The sequence below is a fragment of the Tachyglossus aculeatus genome, chromosome 9, assembly GCF_015852505.1.
Source record: "Tachyglossus aculeatus isolate mTacAcu1 chromosome 9, mTacAcu1.pri, whole genome shotgun sequence".
In the NCBI taxonomy this organism is placed as follows: domain Eukaryota; kingdom Metazoa; phylum Chordata; class Mammalia; order Monotremata; family Tachyglossidae; genus Tachyglossus; species Tachyglossus aculeatus.
In genome coordinates this window covers 25,996,774-26,016,252 of record NC_052074.1, presented here as the reverse complement: position 1 = coordinate 26,016,252, position 19,479 = coordinate 25,996,774, and the positions used below count along the sequence as shown (strand labels likewise).

Here is a 19,479-nt window from a genome sequence, read left to right as displayed (position 1 = left end):
GAATTTATTTACATAATACTCTTCATAGCCATGTGGACACCATGACAACAAGGGCCTGTACCCCAAAGTTTATGTGAATGAAACTACCTTGGGGGTCCACCGAACACAACATCACATTTTTATAAGAGGGCTCTAAAGTATTTACAGCTAGGGCACTCTAAAATTACAAGTTAAAATCCTGACTTCCAAGTAACTTTTAAATTCCCCAAACAAATTCTGGGACTAGTTCAGAATTTTGCTTTCCTAATCTAGCTTTTAAAGTTTGACAGCTATCTTATTTAAGGATTTTGGTATTATGAAGATATAATAATAATGAATAATAATTATGGTATTTGCTAAGAGCTTACTATGTGCCAAGCACTGTTCTAAGTGCTGAGGTAGATATCAGGTAATCAGGTTGTTCCACGTGGGGCTCACAGTCTTAATCCCCATTTTACAGATGAGGTAACTGAGGTGCAGAGAAATTAAGTATATATGTATATATATATATATGTGTGTATATATGTATATATGTTTGTACATATTTATTACTCTATTTATTTATTTATTTATTTATTTGTACATATCTATTCTATTTTATTTTGTTAGTATGTTTGGTTTTGTTCTCTGTCTCCCCCTTTTAGACTGTGAGCCCACTGTTGGGTAGGGACTGTCTCTATATGTTGCCAATTTGTACTTCCCAAGCGCTTAGTACAGTGCTCTGCACATAGTAAGCGCTCAATAAATACGGTTGATGATGATGATTAAGTGGCTTGCCCAAGGTCACACAGCAGACAAGTGGAGGAGTCAGGATTAGAACCCACATCCTCTGACTCCCAAGTTCATGCTCTTTCCACTAAGCCATGCTGTTTTTCTAAAGATAAAACAAGAAATGGAGAACCCAAGAACTGAATACACAGAGTTGCTATTTATAAGAGGTATAAAAGTACCTCATTAAGAACCACAGGTGACTTGAGGAACTTTGAAAGTAAAAACGGTAAGAACATTTGGTTTTTAGCAGAAGTACCATTTACGCAGTTTCTCCAAACTCTAGTAAAAGGGGCAGAAGAGTAGAAAATGAAATCCGGAAAGAAACATCTGCCTGAGGCCTCTGCTCCCTGTTTGCTTTCAATGCGGTCAAAGATGAAGATATCCTGCTGTTCCTTTATCCCACCCCCTAGTCCTGGCTGGGAGTTGAGTTCCTGAGGCAGCATCTGGTTCAGATCCTGGTTGTCATCCAGGAGAAGGAATTGGGATTTTAAGGGACGGGGACCGGGTTCCCTTCTTGGGTGTTGGTTGCCGTAGCAACTGGTGTTGTTCTTCCTACTGCTGTATGCACATCATCCATGTCACAAAACTATTTTGACCCATCTGTCACAGGCAGTTCCAGGGTCTGGACTGTTGGAATTTAAGAATGCAAGCAGACACGTATTAGAAGGACTACAGCCTGCTCAAATCCAATATGAAAGACTATCAATTCAAACTGCACTCTGAAGTGCAAAAATTGATGTAAAGTTTTAAGTTATTGTATTGATTTTTCTGACTGAACCTCTCACTTTAGACTACAAGCTTCTTGAGGGCAAGAACCTTGTCCTTCACTTTTATTCATTCATTCAATCACATTTATTATTATTTATTATTATTTATTAATATTTATTTATCAATAAATATGACTGATTGATTAAGCGCTTACTGTGTGCAGAGCACTGTACTAAGAACTTGGGAAGTACAAGCCGTATGCTCTCAAGTGTCTAGTACAGTGCTCTGCTTAATGTTGGCAGCTCGGTAAGCACTATTGTTTGATATGTTGTTTTTTTTAAAAAAAATTGGACTTGACTTTGGTTTGTTTGCTTTTTTAAAATAAAAGAAAGACCACTTAAAATGGCAGTAGCATTAATTTGGCAGAGTTAGGGAATTATCACAGTTAGGAAATATCAACAAAAGAATATCAGCATTAACTGGTGCAGAGAAGTGAAGTGACTTGCCCAAAGTCACACAGCAGATGAGTGGCAGCGCCAAAATTAGAACCCAGGTCCTTCTGACTCCAGGCCCAAGCTCTATCCACTAGGCCCTTCTGCTTCTCCAAAATTGTAAGATGCATGTCACCTTCTTTTCTGGGTCGCTCTTATTAAGGTGAAAGGTCTCAAATCCAGCCAACTTCTATTAGAGAAAGGCACAAACCAAATGTCCAGAGATGTGACCACAACCTTGTAATTCAGTTATGTCGCCTCGGCCCTTTGGGTAGCAAAAAAGCTTTTTGGCATACTGATAAATCATTTTGCAAGGAAAAAAAATTTGCTCTGGGCAGTGGCTTTTCCATTGTCAATGGCAGTGCTAAAAAGTCAATCTACATGGAAAACCTAAAACTCCATTTAGTAAAGTGGGAATATCTGAAATTTACCCCTTCATGAAAATAATCTTGCACGAGGTTTCCTACTGCTCATCGTAATCCGTACTTTGCATGGTTGGGTAGGGACCGTCTCTACATGTTGCCAACTTGTACTTCCCAAGCGCTTAGTACAGTGCTCTGCACACAGTAAGCACTCAATAAATACGATTGAATGAATGAATGCATAGATATCCACTTAAATGTTTGCCATTTAGACTGCATTATCTTTGCTTTGAAATACAGGCTACTGACACTATTTGTATAGATTCTCGTAGTTTCCCATTTGTGACTTGCATTTTTTTCACACTTTTGTATATTCTACATAGCTTCCTCTAGTTGCCATTTGTTTTGTATCAGTATGAGTTTGTGTATCATCTTAATTTTAATAAATATTAGATCTTTGCCCCACTTGTAAACCCACAGCACTTATTTGCAGATATCTTTATATATTATAAATCACATATTTTAATGGCATTTGCCAGGTGCTTACTACATGACAAGCACTATACTGAGCCCTGGGGTAGAGAAGCAACATGGTTTAGTGGATAGAGCACGGGTTTGGGAGTCAGAAGGTCATGGGTTCTAATCTCGGCTCCACCATGTGTTGGCAAGTCACTTGACTTCTCTGTGTCTCAGTTACCCCATCTGTAAAATGGGGATTGAGACTGTGCCCCATGAGGGAGAGGGATTGTGTCCAACCTGATTTGCTTATATCCACCCCAGCGTTTAGTACGGTTGCTTGGCACTTAGTAAGTGCTTAGCAAATGCCACAATTATTATTAATATTATTATTATTATATAAGATCATCAGGTCCCACTCAGGACTCACATTCTAAGTAGGAAAGGTAGTGACTCCCCATTCTGCAGATGAGGGAATAGAGGCACATAGAAGTGACTTGCCCATGGTCACCAAGCAGATAAGTGATGGAGCCAGGATTAGAACCCAGGTCCTCTGAAATCCAGGCCTGTTCTCTTCCCACTAGACCACTCCGATTCTCAATGCTTCCCTGCCATTCTGCCATTTGAATAGATTGCCTGACGAGAATGTAAGGAAAACTACAGATGTGTTATCCTCAAAACTTTATTTCTTGAGCAAGACAAACAGTATATTAATAGCATCTATTGAAGGACTACCCAGGGGTTTTGTGAAGGAGACTATCTTAGGAGACCCAAGACTGGAAACCAGAAGTTTCCAGCTGCTGATGTCAGCTCGCAAATGAACCCAAATGCAATCACTAACCTACATTATACACAATCATTCATGAGTGCTTCCTAGACCGTTAGCCTTGCCAAAACTTCTCAATTAATCAGCATTGTGTGGCTGAAACTGTAATAGAAGCAAGGTTTCCAAAATAGAATTAAACCCACACAGAACTGAATGACAAATGTTCGTTTTCTGGCTTTTAGTTTTGGCTAAATACACGTGCTACTATGCGTACTTCTAAATATACCTTTCCAGTGGCATTTCTCATAGGCTAAAGTGGCCCACGATATTGTTTTGGGGAAGAAATGCATATGGAAGGGAAGCAGTGTGGCCTAGTGGAAAGAACATGGGCCTGGGGGGGGGGGGGGGGGGTCACAGGATGTGGGTTCTAATTCCGACTCCTCCATGTCTGCTGGGTGACCTTGGGTAAGTCACTCAACTTCTCTGTGCCTCAGTTACCTCATCCGTAAAATGGGGATTAAAACTGTGAGCACCATGTGGTACAGGGACTGTGTCCAAACTGACTATCTTGTATCTACTCCAGCAGTCAGAACAGTAATTGACACACAGTAAGCACTTCAGTAGCAGAATTATTATTATCAATTAAAATGGAAGAAGCAAAACCCAACCAAAAGAAAAATGTCAACTCTCCAGTGCAATAGCCCAAATCTTCACTGTAAACTGTCACGAATTTGTATTTGAACACAGCCCAGCCGCTAATTCACTGAACTGTCCTGCTTTTCTCAGTTCATAGGTGGATTTATTTTCAAGGGAAGAAGTCTGGTCAATCCCCAAATCCCAACAGTTGATACAGCTGAGGCTCGCCTACAGATAGCTCGGATTTGGGGGAGGCTGGGAATGAGACATAAGGAATATGCAATAAGAGGTCTCGGTTTCGAATCCTGGCTTCGCCACCTCTGCTGTGTGACCTTGGGCAAGTCACTTAACTTCTCTGAGCCTGTTACCTCATCTGTAAAATGGGGATTAAGACTGAGTTCCACGTGGGACAACCTGATCACCTTGTATCCCCCTCAGCAGTTAGAACAGTGCTTTGCACATAGTAATCAATCAATCATATTTATTGAGCACTTACTGTGTGCAGAGCACTGTACTAAGCACTTGGGAAGTATAAGTTGGCAACATATAGAGACAGTCCCTACCCAACAGTGGGCTCAAAGTCTAGAAGCACTTAACAAATGCCATCAGTATTATTATTATTATTATTATTATTATTAATTGACTCATTCCCTCCCCCACCCATCCAACCACCCACAATCAATAGCAAAGCCTACAAACTGGATCCAGGATAAAGAAACCCAGGATCGGAAAGCCTGAATTCCACTCTTCCAGGCCACAGTAACCCTCAGGATTTTCCCTCAACCTCCTCACCCAACTCCAGTGGAAGTTCCGCTCAGGAAAGGTGAAACCTCGGCAAGACGGCCCTGCCTGGGGAACTAAGGACTAAATTAGATTTTTTTAAATTTACTATTATCATCAATGAATTTTTGAGTGTCGTCATTCCCTCCCCTACCCTCCAAGGTGTGTCCTCCTACCTTTTAGATTGAGAGCTTTCTACGGGTCAGGGACTGTGTCTATTTCAACATCATTGTTCCCCTCATTGATGTTTAATAATGGTGGTATTTGTTAAGCGCTTACTATGTGCAAAGCACTGTTCTAAGCGCTGGGGGGATACAAGGTGATCAGGTTGTCCCACTTGGGGCTCACAGTCTTAATCCCCATTTTACAGATGAGGTAACTGAGGCACAGAGATTTTAAATGGCTTGCCCAAGGTCACACAGCTGAAAAGTGGCAGAGCCGGGATTTGAACCCATGACCAGTTTACCTGGTTTACCTCAGGTTCTCACACACAGTGGTTAGAGAAGCAGCGTAGCTCAGTGGAAAGAGTACGGGCTTTGGAGTCAGAGGTACTGGGTTCAAATCCCACCTTGCCAATTGTCAGCTGTGTAACTTTGGGCAAGTCACTTCACTTCTCTGAGCCTCAGCTACCTCATCTGTAAAATGGGGATTAGGACTGTGAGTCCCTCCGTGGGACAATCTGATCACCTTGTAACCACTCCAGTACTTAGAACAGTGCTTTGCACATAGTAAGCGCTTAATAAATGCCATCGTTATTATTATTATTAATCAGCCTGTATCGATTGATCCATCAGTTCTCTGCTGAGACCAGCATGAGGATGGGGGAAGTAGTTCAGAAGTGGGAAGCTAAGACTACTAAAGAAGCATTCATTCATTCATTCAATGGTATTTATTGAGCGCTTACTGTGTGCAGAGCACTGTACTAAGCGCTTGGGAAGTACAAGTTGGCAACATATAGAGACAGTCCCTACCCAACAGTGGGCTTACAGTCTAGAAGGGGGAACCCAGTGGTTCGAGCAGGAACCTGGGAGTCAAAAGGACCTGGGTTCTAATCCGGGCTCTGCCACTTGTCTGCTAGGTGACCTCGGGCAAGTCACTTCCCTTCTCTCGGCTTCAGTTACCGCATCTGTAAAATGGGGTTTAAGATTGTGAGCCCCATGTGGGACAGGGACTGTGTCCAACCTGATTAGCTTGTACTTACCCCAACCCTTAGCTTAGCCCTTAGCCTGGCACATAGTAAGCGCTTAACACATACCATAAAAAACAACAACTCACGCTTGAAAAGATGTTGGGTCCCACGTCACTGGCTCAAACCATCATATAAGTACCCAACCCTGTAGCTCTCCCTTCTTGGAGTATGGAGGCGTCATACATTCTAGTTAGGCAGAAATGCTTCAGGGATTAGGGAGGACCAACCCTCACCTCAGACATTCAAATGCTGCGTTCTGCTGAGAAGCAGTGTGGCCTAGTGGAAAGAGCACAGGCCGAGGAGCCAAAGAACCTGGACTCGAATCCCGGCTCTGTTATACTTACCAAACAATCCATCTGTTATTTATTGAGAGGTTACCGGGTGCAGAGCACTGTACTAAGCACTTGGGAGAGTATAAATCACACGCTTACTGTGTGACCATAGGCAAGTCACTTACCTTCCTCATGCCTCAGTCTCCTAATCTGTAAAATGGGGATGAAATACTTGTTCCCTTTAGACTGTGAGCCCCACTTGGTACAGGGACTGCCGGATCTGTTTATGCTGAATCTACCCTAGCACTCAATATGGTGCTTAAGAAATCCCAAGTTTATTAGGATTCAGGGAGAAAAGTGCTACCCCATGGAACCACTGGCCTAAATTTAGCCTAACTGCAGACACTGAATCACAAATCCTGGGAATCCAGACGGATGCATTCTAGAGAGCTCTGCCTAAGTGGTTTCAATGATACCAGATAGCACGTACCTGAATTAGCAGAGGCTTCTGCAGCAAATTGCCCTTGGATCTGTACCCTTTAAACACTTAATATTCACCCCCTCATCCCCACGGCAGTTACGTCCATATCTGTAATTTATTTTAATGTCTGCCTTCCCCCCTAACTATAAGCGCCACGTGGGCAGGGACCAGGTTATACCAATTTTGTTATACGTGCCCTCCCCAAGCAGTCAGTACAGTGCTCTGCACGCAGAAAGTGCTCAATAATTACCATTGATTGATCGACTGACTAGGGAGGAAGAATTTCTGAGCGTTCAAACTTGCCAAAAAGAGGGGGAATCAAGTATGACGGCTATTTATCCATAGCCCGGAATCAGACAATTACTCATATTTACTGAGTGCTTACCTCAACCCCACAGCACTTCTGTACATATTTTTCAAATTTATATTGTACATAATTTATATTAAAGTCTGTCCCCCTCTAGACTGTAAGCTTGTTGTGGGCAGGGAACTTGTCCGCCAACTCTGTTGTATGGTACTTTTCCAAGCACTTAGTATAGTGCTCTGCACGTAATAAGAGCTCAATGAACACCACTGTTGATGATATTAAGTGCTTGGGAAGACTTATTCGTGTGGCTGTTCTTCTCCAAAGTCATTCTCTTCACCCATGTGCTTCAAATCCATAGAGATATGAGAGAATTATTGGTAGATGCCCAGTCATTAAGTCTTTGTGGAATCTAGCAAAATTTCCATCAGAGACAGTTCAGTGTTTTTTGGTCTGCTGTGTTTCCAAAACAAACAAAACACTAGAAAAATTATTCACCACACTCTGATGATTGGTTAAATGTGGTTAATTGCAATCTGTGATATAACTGCAGATGGGTAAACTAATGAGTCTGGTTCCACCTCTTTGGGCTGTGAAATCGTGTTTTCTCCTTGGAGGACGTCTGGCCAACTGAGAAAGTAATGGGGCTGAGACGCAGCCAAACCGAAAATAGATGAATAAATTCACAATAAAGTCACGGAACAGAGAGGGCCAGTAGCTCACAATAGGGTCATGATATAATGCGAATGGTGTATGCCAATTTTTGAGATTCCTTATTATAAATATAATACAAGCTGATCAGTATGAACAGTCTTGCAATCACTTTTACCATCAACCCTAGAATGAAGTTCATTTTAACATGTGATTGCTTGCACATTAGGTGCATTTGTTAAGTGCTTACTATGTGCAAAGCACTGTTCTAAGCGCTGGGGGGGATACAAGGTGATCAGGTTGATTCACGGGGGACTCACAGTCTTAATCCCCATTTTACAGATGAGGCTCAGAGAAGTTAAGCAACTTGCCCAAGGTCACATAGCAGATATATGGTGGAGCCAAAATTAGAACCCATGACCTCTGACTCCCAAGCCTGTGCTCTTTCCACTGAGCCGCAAATGTGCGGCGATGTTTGAAATCCATTGAAAAGGGAGTATTTTCCCTAGGAGAGAGAGAAATGCCATCCAATGAACTGCAGTTTCCCTCTCTGACCTCATTTATTCCAAGACACATAAAGGGCACTAGAACAGTCAGTAACTTACAGCTTGAAACAATCTCATCAACTATCCCAGATGGGTAACGAGAATCATTTAACCAAAGTTGAAATTACAGTTCATTTCAAACAGTGGCATCTACGGAGCACTTTACTAAGAGTTCTCTACAAGAGGGATGGTAGACACATTTCCTGCCCACAAGAATCTTACAGTCCAGATTGGGAGACATTACTATACATAAATTATGGATAGGTACAGAAGTACTGGGGGCTGGGTGTAGAGGGGATATCAAGAGCTTAAAGAGAACAGATCCGATGGCACAGAAGGGAGAGTGAATAGGGGAAAAGTGGGCTTAATTGGGGAAGGTCTCTTGGAGGAGATGTGATTTTAATTAGGCTTTTGGAAGGTGAGGAGAGTGGTGGTTTGTCAGATATGGAGGGAGAGGGAGGTCCAGGCTAGGACTGTGAGCCCACTGTTGGGTAGGGACTTTCTCTGCATGTTGCCAACTTGTACTTCCCAAGCGCTTAGTACAGTGCTCTGCACACAGTAAGCACTCAATAAATACAATTGATGATGATGATGATGATGATGAGAGTGTGGGAAAGGGGTCAGCAGTGAGATAGATGAGGCTGAGGTAGAGGGGGGAGATTGGCATTAGAAGAGAGAAATAAGCAGGCTGGGTTGTAGCAGGAAGCCAGCAAGATAAGCGTGGCTTAGTGGAAAGAGCCCGGGCTTTGGAGTCAGAGGTCATGGGTTCAAATCCCGGCTCCGCCAACTGTCAGCTGTGTGACTTTGGGCAAGTCACTTAACTTTTCTGTGTCTCAGTTACCTCATCTGTAAAATAGGGATTAAGACTGTGAGCCCCCCGTGGGACAACCTGATCACCTCCCCAGGGCTTAGAACAGTGCTTTGCACATAGTAAGCACTTAATAAATGCCATTATTATTGTTAATAATAATAATAATAGGGAATGAGCCTGAGTTCTCTAAAGCCAGTGGTAAGGAGTTTCTGTTTGATGCCGACGTGAATAGTAATAATAATAATAATGGCATTTATTAAGCGCTTACTATGTGCAAAGCACTGTTCTAAGAGCTGGGGAGGTTACAAGGTGATCAGGTTGTCCCACATAGGGCTCACAGTCTTCATCCCCATTTTACAGATGAGGGAACTGAGGCCCAGAGAAGTGAAGTGACTTGCCCGAAGTCACACAGCTGACAAGTGGCGGAGCTAGGATTTGAACCCATGACCTCTGACTCCAAAGCCCGGGCTCTTTTCCACTGAGCCACGCTGCTTCTCTAATGAGCAACGTGAATGAGCAACAATTGGACTGTGAACCCGCTGTTGGGTACGGACCCTCTGAATATGTTGCCAACTTGTACTTCCCAAGCGCTCAGTACAGTGCTCTGCACACAGTAAGCACTCAATAAATACGATTGAATGAATGAATGGGGAGATGTGGACTGGACTCTTTTTTAGAAAAATGATTTGGGCATCAGAGTGAAGTATAGACTAGAATGGAGAGAGACAGAAGGCAGGGAGGTCTGTGAGGAGGCTTATGCAGTAGACAACATGGACATACCTAATTTCATTGTCTGCAAAGCATCGGGTACACTGTGTGCAGAGATGGAAATTGAAATTATTATAGGAATCCCATGTTGCTTTTAAGCAAACATGCCCTTAGATATCTCATCAACAGTATTTATGTGTTGCTATGCTAGATCACCATAAAGTATGCAGCAACCATTATTCAATAAATGGCCATTTTTATTCGTATTGTTATCATATTTAAGTAGAGACTTAATAATTCCAGCATTTTCTTTTGGCAATTTCCCCATCCCAGTTCTCAGGGCTAAAAATTGAATGTGAGGAGGATAAGAAAATAATGAGTTGAAGTTGGCTCTGGAGTTCTTGTTCTTTGGGGACAGGACAGACAGGAAATTACATTTTCTATGGTCAGGAGGCGTGCAGAGGACAAGTAGGGGACAGGTCTCCCAGGAGAAAGAAAAAAATGCTGCCTTTATCACATTCAACATTGGGCCAGACAAAAAGGTACCTGAGTAAAGATGTCCTGAAGATGGGGGAGGCAGAAATGGACCGAAAGAAGGGAGGACCTACACAGTGTCAGTCAATGTAATTTATTTATATTAATGTCTGTCTCCCCCTCTAGACTGCAAGCACACTGTGGGCAGGGAACGTGCCTGTTTATTGTTATATAAATGCTTGGGAGAGTGCAATATAACCAATTTGGTAGGCACATTCCCTGCCCACCACGAGCTAACAGTCTTAAGGGAGTGGGAGTGTTGGGCTCCATTAGCCCACACAGGCTTAATGAGAGTCAGCCCAGGGCCACATGTGGCTATCAGTGAATGGCTCCCCACAGCTCCTTTATTTCCAGGCACACTAAGGGAAAGGACCTTCCCCTCCCGAAACCTCCTTCCTCTCCACTGTCAAATGTTTCTCTTGCAATTTCCCGCTATAAATTTCACAGCTACTGTAGTCCCGGTCGGATAAGAGGAATAAGAATCAAAAGACGGAGACCTGTGTAATTTTTCAAATAGAGTCAATAGTAGGTTGTGTTTTTGAAGAACCCGAGGTTAAGGAAAACTCACGCCACAGTACTTGCGCTTTGCACAGAGCCATGCATATGTGCACAGCTGTTTCTTCTGACACCGCTAGCATTCTGTGTGAATGGAAGTGCCCTGTCGGAAGAAATGGACCCATTTTCTTCTGTCGCATTTTATCCAAGATGCCCAATGAAAACACCTGCTACAGCGGAATTTACTGTATTTTCATTCGTGGTATCTTTGGGTCCCCTGAGGTGAACTGTCTCAACCCGATTACATAATTCTATTTATCTATTCTGATGACATTGATACCAGTCTACTTGCTTTATTTTGGTGTCTGTCTCCCCTATCTAGACTGTGAGCCCGTTGTTGGGCAGGGAATGTCTCTATCTGTTGCCAAATTGGACTTTCCAAACGTTTAGTACAGTGCTCTGCACAAAGTAAGCACTCAATAAATACAATTGAATGAATGAATGAATGAATCAGCATTATTATGGTATTGGTAAGCACTTACACTGTGTGTCAGGCATTGTTTTAAGCGCTGGGGTAGATATGAGTTAATCAGGTCGGATATGGCCCCTGTCCCACAAGGGGCTTACAGTCTAAGTAGGAGGCCCAGAATTTTAGACTGGTCTGTGTGCTTACGTTGTAATTGGCCAATGGTGCTTGCAAGAGATGACTGGGAACTGTGAATTGTCAATGGACTAAATAGTTGTAAGAAACATAACCTAGAAGACTGTTCAAAAATGTGAAATACTTCAAAAGGGGCAAGCTTTTTGAGAATTAGGGTCTGGGATGGTTTGAAAAACTAAATCACATATTTGGTCCTTTCCTTCTTGGTTTCTGAGTTAACTTTGGAATTTGGTTGGCCAGGCTGACATGGAATGCCATGAATCTTTCCGGGAGGATCCGAGCCAAGGCCTCTGCATATCTACTGGGCTTGTGCCTTGATGTGACTGAGCCTGCTAAGCAAGACGAGTCAAGTAAACCGTCTATTTCCTTTCCTTTCCATTTCACATCCTGTAGATAATTTAGAGCACTTCAATACAATGACTTTATGGGATGAATTTTTAAATCCAGGGCTCTGAAGAAAACTATGAGTTGAGATTAGGGACCGCAAATCTTGCAGTTTCAAACCTTCACAGTAGCTCCCCAATGTTGTTTTTTTTTTTTTTTAAAGGAGGGAAGAACAAGGGAACTATTCAGACTCACTCCAGGGATGAGGTGGGGCCACAGGAAGAGAGGAAATTCAGTCTTCATCAGAGATGATCCTGGGAAGCAGCATGGCCTAACGGAGAGTGCCCAGGCCTGGAGTCAGAGGATCTGGGTTCTAGTCCCAGCTTCATCGCTTACCTGCTGTGTGACCTTTGGCAAGTCACTTAACTTCTCTGTGCCTCAGTTCCCTCATCTATAAAATAGGGGTTCAATACCAGTTCTCCCTCCCTCTTGGTCTGTGAGCCCCATATGGCGTGGGACTCTCTGTCAAACCCGGGGAACTTGTACCTACTCCATAGCTTAGTACAGTATTTGGCACATAGTACAAGCTTAACAAATACCACAATTATCACTACCCTGATGTGAAGCTGAGACTCACTCATCCAACGTTGATAATGGCACTCTGAGTAGGAACGGCAATAGAATCACAGAGAAGAAAACAGATCGGCTTGTGATCTATTTGGTATTTACTTTATCACTTAGCAAATTGCTGTTTTTAAATGAGAACAGAATAAAAAATTCCACTGTGGGATCCAAGCATCCCATATTGCTGACCCAGAGAAGTAGCAGTATTTAATGCAATTTAAATGCTAACGATGGACAATAGTCCTGCCCACAGTTATTGGCAAATTAAAGAGTCGTTTAGTATTTCTACTTCACTTCCCTCCAGCACCAAAGTTCGCCACAGCCTCAAACTTGTCCTTCAACCAAACAATCAAGTGGGGATCACAAACAGATGTGGCAGTAGCTACGGCCCTCCACCGATAACAGCTCAAAATTTCAGGACCCAAGTAATCAAGCCTGACGGTTTTTGCTTAAATAGCTGGAAGACATCAAATGTGAAGGCCTAAAACAAGAGACTCATCTAGTTAGGGAAATACAGAGGGGGTGGAAGAGAGAAGAGGAGGGTGGAGAAGAGAAGCAGCTTGCCTCGGTGGAAAGAGCCCGGGCTTTGGAGCCAGAGGTCATGGGTTCAAATCCCAGCTCCACCAACTGCCAGCTGTGTGACTTTGGGCAAGTCACTTCACTTCTCTGTGCCTCAGTCATCTCATCTCTAAAATAGGGATGCCCTCCGTGGGACAATCTGATCACCTTGTAACCTCCCCAGAGCTTAGAACAGGGCTTTGCACATAGTGACCGCTTAATAAATGCCATTATTATAATTATTATTAAAGAGAGGGACTGAGAGAGATTGCATGCATGTGGATCGACATATTTTATAAGAGCTGAAATGGGGAAACTGAAATCAAAGAGGGCAGAGGAAGCATTTTAAGGACACAGTAAAGCAAGGCCTCAAATGATGCTGTCTTCTAGCTGAAAACTGGGAGTCATCTGCTGAAGACACTGACTACCATGGATCACTTGCCATCAAGAAGGGAATAGTTCTCTTTGAGCCAAAGTTTCATACCGAAAGAATGACATAGAGGCAAAAGAAAAAAATAGGCCCTAAAAACCACTAAGTACAGCAACACATCAAACAACACACTTCTTGTGTGTCCCATGTGGCCGGGCCTGTGAATCCCCTTTTCAGCCACATATGCACTCATTTGGAGGTTAAACAACACCATAAGTGGTGTTTTCCTCAAAAATAAAGCACAACTGTATCTATAAAATATAATATATGGATGTTCTTCATTTTCAAAGAAGGCGCTATTGATGTTAGGAGCCCTTCTAAGTGTGCGACCGTGGCTAAAAAGGCAATATGTGCCATCCTGCCACACTGCATTTTTTTAAATGTCTTTTGTTAAGTGTTTACTGTGTGCCAGCCTCTGTACTAGAGAAGCAGCGTGGCTCAGTGGAAAGAGCCTGGGCTTTGGAGTCAGAGGTCGTGAGTTCAAATCCCGGCTCCGCCAATTGTCAGCTGTGTGACTTTGGGCAAGTCACTTCACTTCTCTGGGCCTCAGTTACCTCATCTGTAAAATGGGGATGAAGACTGTGATCCCCCGGGGAACAACCTGATCACCTTGTAACCTCCCTAGTGCTTAGAACAGTGCTTTGCACATAGTTAGAACTTAATAAATGCCTTTATTATTATTATTACTAAGCACTGGGGCATACACATGGTTGGACACAGTCATGTTTCACGTGGAGCTCACAGTCTTAATCCCCATTTTACAGATGAGGGAACTGAGGCATAGAGAAGTTAATAAAGGTACTTGCTAAGTGCTTAATATGTGCCAAGCACTGTACTAAGTGCTGGGGTGGATAGAAGCAAATTGGGTTGGACCGAGTCCCTACTCCACATGGGGCTCATTGCCTTAATTCCCATTTTTCAGATGAGGGAACTGCGGCACAGAAGTTACGTAACTTGCCCAAAGTCACACAGCGGACAATCAATCAATCAATCAATCGTATTTATTGAGCGCTTACTGTGTGCAGAGCACTGTACTAAGCGCTTGGGAAGTACAAGTTGGCAACATCTAGAGACAGTCCCTACCCAACAGTGGGCTCACAGTCTGAAAGGGGGAGACAGAGAACAAAACCAAACATACTAACAAAATAAAATAAATAGATATGTACAAGTAAAATAGAGTAATAAATATGTACAAACATATATACAGGACAAGTGGCAGAGTGGGGATTAGAACCCAGATCCTCTGATTCCCAGGCCCGTGCTCTTTCCCGTAGGCCATGCTGCTTCTTGAGAATAAACCCTTGCTGTGTTAATTGGTTTGTACCCACAAGACCTGTCTCTGTATCCTTATCTTCATAAAACCTTTGCTTAAGGAGACCAGCCTCTCTCCCTGCTGCCACGCTCTGGGCTGGACTCTCCGCTTTAGCGGTCTCCCATCCGTCCCCTTTCACACTGCAGTGTTTGAGAGTGTTTATCACTATGTCCTGCTATCACTTACTCTGAGATCACTGCCGCTCCTTTCAGGTCATCGTACAACAGCTGCTTACAGATTCTACTGTCCTCCAATCTTCTCACGGGTCCCGCGGGGCCGATCAAGAGGTATTTATTTCTTCAACGCGGGCGAACTGTGTTCCAGAACCTCACTTTCAGTAACTCTGACCTGGCATTCGAGGGTTTGTAGATGGTGCAGCTTGTCCAGAGGCTGCTTGTTTTTTTTTTTTTTAATGGTATTTGATAAACATCTACTACGTGCCAGGCACTGTACTAACTCCGGATACACATCATCATCATCATCAATCGTATTTATTGAGCGCTTACTATGTGCAGAGCACTGTACTAAGCGCTTGGGAAGTACAAATTGGCAACACATAGAGACAGTCCCCGCCCAACAGTGGGCTCACAGTCTAAAAGGGGACGACAGAGAACAAAACCAAACATACTAACAAAATAAAATAGAATAGACATGTACAAGTAAAATAAATAAATAAATAATTTATAAATAATAAATTTATATATATAAATTTAAATTTATTTATATTAAAATATAAATAAATTTATGAATAATTTATAAATAAATAAATAGAGTAATAAATATGTACAAACATATATACATATGTTTATCCTTCCTATCCTTCCACAGTGGATAGGCCCCAGGCCTGGGAGTCGGGAGGACCTGGGTCTCATCCCGGCTCTGCCCCTTGTCTGCCGGGTGACTTTGGGCCAGTCACTTCACTTCTCTGGGCCTCAGTTTCCTCATCTGGAAAATGGGGATTAAGACTGCGAGCCCCATGAGGGACAGGAGCCGTGTCCACAGCAGTCAAGTTGAATGTGGCCTATGCCCCGCAAGAGGCTGGCAGTCAGTCAATCATATTGTTTGAACGCTTACTTTGTGCGGAGTACTGTACTAAGCACTTGGGAGAGTACAGCATATCAATATAACAGACACATTCCCTGCCGACAACAAGCTTACAGTCTTAATCTCCATTTTACAGCTGATGAGGTGTAGAGAAGTGAAGCGACTTGCCCAAGGTTGCAAAGCAGACAAGTGGGAGAGCTGGGGTGAGAACGTGATGTAGTTAGTTCTGGTGTCACAGCCATATCCCGGTTCTGCCAATTGTCAGCTGTGTGACTTTGGGCAAGTCACTTAACTTCCCTGTGACTCAGTTACCTCATCTGTAAAATGGGGATCAAGACTGTGAGCCCCCAGTGGGACAACCTAATCACCTTGTAACCTCCCCTGCTTTTAGAGCAGTGTTTTGAACATAGTAAGCACTTAATAAATGCCATCATTAATTAATTAATATCAGAAGGTTGATGCTATAAAGGCCTTATAGGCACCTTCGTCTCGATGTGGAGTGTTTGTAGTCAAACTCTGCCTTGTCATTACCCGAAAGCCATAATGGTACATTTTGAAAAAGGTATAAAATGCTAGGGGAGGGAGAGGAAGTAAAATGAACAGGGAAAGAGCCTGGGTAAGGGTGGGAATGTCATGAGGAAAAGGGAAGAGGAAATGGTGGGGGGAGGATACTGACAGAAGCAGAGTGGGAGGAAAGGGTGGGATGCAGGGCAAGAATGTGACCCCAAGGAGCGCAGAATGGGCTGGAAATTTATCTGTATTTTCTTTTGAGTTGGGCACGGTGACAAGCTGCGAGACCTCTCACCTAAGAAGATTACCAATCCTAATTATATGAGTTGCTTGGTAATACTTAAATGGAGAAAATTATTCAATATGTTCAGCCTGTTGGCGTAAATGTAATTAAGAAATCACAATAATATCAAGGTTTCTTAAATCTATTTGGGGGAACCTCTAGCAATTTACATTTTAATATTTTTCAAGCACTTTTTTAAATATATTGCTATAAAAACTACAATCTTGACCACATGAAAATACATTTCCTTTTGAATTTCGACAGTAGAAATTGATTACAGCAACGTGAACTGGAATCATCTCTTATGTACTGTCCTGACAAGGTGCGCAATGAATTTTAAATTGCTTCTACTTATGACCTCAAAAGGCAAACACTTATACAGCTTTTGAAATACAATTGCAGATATTCTGTAAATCAAATTCAACATAGATCTTTTCCGGGTTTGGCAGACAAGTTCTGCTCTGTGGGGACTGGATGCCCAAATAACCTCCTCCCCAGTTCCAATTTCCCTAAAGACACAGACCACTGTAATACAGGTGCTATCTTTTCACATCATCAGCAAATGGAACTGGAAAACAAGATCTACGAAAGGCATAAACTATCGTCGATTTTCTTTTGATCCTATTATCAGTAGTCTAGAACCCTCGAATTTAGCTGTCTTCTCTAATTCAGTACAACAATTTCAAGTTTCAGTCATTTATTTATTTATACTCTGTCTCTCCTTCTAGACAGCAAGTTCTTTGTGGGTAGGGAATTTGTCTATTTATTGTTATGTTGTACTCTCCCAAGCACTCAGTACAGTGATTTGCACAGCGTAAGCGCTCGATAAATACGACTGAGTGAATGAACGAATAATTGGCTTTTCAGTTTGCTAATTGAATTCCACTGCTCCCTTCTGTTTGCTAGATTGGGGCCACTACACTTTACACCCAAGTACCCCTGTTCCTTTATCAACTTCTCCAACTTCGGCTGCTTAACTGAACACACCATCCTTCTCCCCAGTGCTACAGGCTTGGAGCAATAGACATCAACTCTGCAGATGCTGTCTCCCCAGACCATAAGCACCTGCCCTCTTCCTGGCTTTTTTAAGTCTTGTCACTCTGGTTGGACATGTGTGAGAGTTCATATGCCAGAGGAACTACTCCCATAACTATTTCTTGAACCGAGCTGGGCACTAAGGACTAAGTAATGGGCACTTGTTAGCGATAATCATCATAACTGTCATATTTGTTAAGCACTTGCTAGGTGCCACAGCATTGTTCGGTAGACTGAAAGCTCCTTATGGGCAGGGAACATCTTTACTAAGTCTGTTATACTGCACTCTACCATGCACTTAGTGCAGTCCTCTGCACACTCTCAATAAACGCCATTGGTTGCTTGATAGGGTAGGTGAGTGGAAACGAACCTGTCCGTCTAAATCCGCTACTCTGAGCCGAAACGGCAGGGTGAAATCTCTAAGTAAGCAATTTTTTGGCCTCCAGCTTCATGCTCCTATTCAAATTAAGAAAGTTAATTGGCAGGAATTCTGACTTGGGGAGGAATATTAGTAAGACCAAAAGTTGTCAGGGGATTGAAGTATCTGAAGTCCTGTAGGGAGTAACAAGCATTATGGCCCAGAACACCGAGGCCCAGCGAACAGCTGGAGTTACACAGGAGCAAGGAATGATGACAGGATGTGGTTGATGCCAAAGTGTTTGTGTCTCGCCAGAGCTGATCTCTCTCCCTCCCTACTTTGGCTGCCGTAGAGAATGGTCATCTTGGGGGTGAGTGGGGGATTTTGGGGTGGAGAGAGAAAGAAAGAGAAAGGTTCACTAGTCCCACTAGACTGTACACTCACTGAAGGCAGGAAATGTGTCTACCAACTCTGTTGTATTGTCCCCTCCCAAGTGCTCTACACAAAGGGAGAGCACAATAAATACCACTGACTGGTTGACTGATAAGAAGGGGGTCTGGATGGGAGGGGCGTTTGTGAAACGGGGAGAGGAGAGCTCATGAGCTGGAGGAATGGAATAAGGGGTGAATTTCAGGTGAAACCCAACTACTAGGACATGTTTTTTTATGGTTTTTATTAAGCACTTACTATGTGCCAGGCACTGTACTAAGCCCTGGGATAGATAGATACAAGATAATCGGTTTGGACAAGGTCCCTGGCCTACATAAGGCTCGCGGTCTTAATCCCCATTTTACAGATGAGGTAGCTGAGGCACAGAGAAGTGAAGTGACTTGCCCAAGGTCACGCCGCAGACAAGTGGAAGAGCCAGGATTTGAACTCAGGTCCTTCCAACTCCCAGGATCCATTCACTAGGCCACGCTGTGTCCCAATTCCTTAGAGAGGATGGAACCTCACCAGTTGTGTTTCCCCTCAACCTGATATAAACAAATAAAGAAATGATAATGATCAGTTTTTCCATTTCCTGCCCCTTTCTTGCCTCTGCCTTCCCACCAACTTGTCCAACTCTTTGGCCAAACATATTGTAAAGGGTACACCCTCTAGCTCAAAACTTTCAGCCACAAGGAACTGAGCAGCTATTCATATCATTGGAAGGCCAAGAATATAATTAATTTGGTCTGCAAAAATAGCATGGAGGCTGAGGAATGTTTCTAGGTGGCAATCTGCAGTCACTCATAGGATCGTGCGGCTGGTTTACTTTTAATAGCTGGCTGAATCTAAAATACTTGGAAGCAGCTCTCAGCTGTACACTAAAATACAATTTTACTAACCCTGAAGTTATGCATCAGTTCTTTTTCCATTCTCTCATTCTTTCCTACCAGCTCCTTCAGTCTTTTCTTTACA

General features: G+C 43.0%; 1 protein-coding gene across 3 annotated transcripts in view; it reads right to left on the bottom strand.

Moving 5' to 3' along the window:
• LCLAT1 (lysocardiolipin acyltransferase 1) overlaps positions 1-19,479 on the bottom strand; it is a 212,976-nt gene that overhangs the window by 81,959 nt on the left and 111,538 nt on the right. Inside the window, exon 1 of one of the 3 annotated variants that reach the window (XM_038751455.1) lies at positions 930-1,210. The exons of the other annotated variants lie outside the window; for them this stretch is intronic. The gene's annotated coding sequence lies outside the window, so the exon portion shown is untranslated. Of the gene's footprint in view, positions 1-929; positions 1,211-19,479 lie in introns of those variants that run through there. 3 annotated transcript variants of the gene reach the window in all.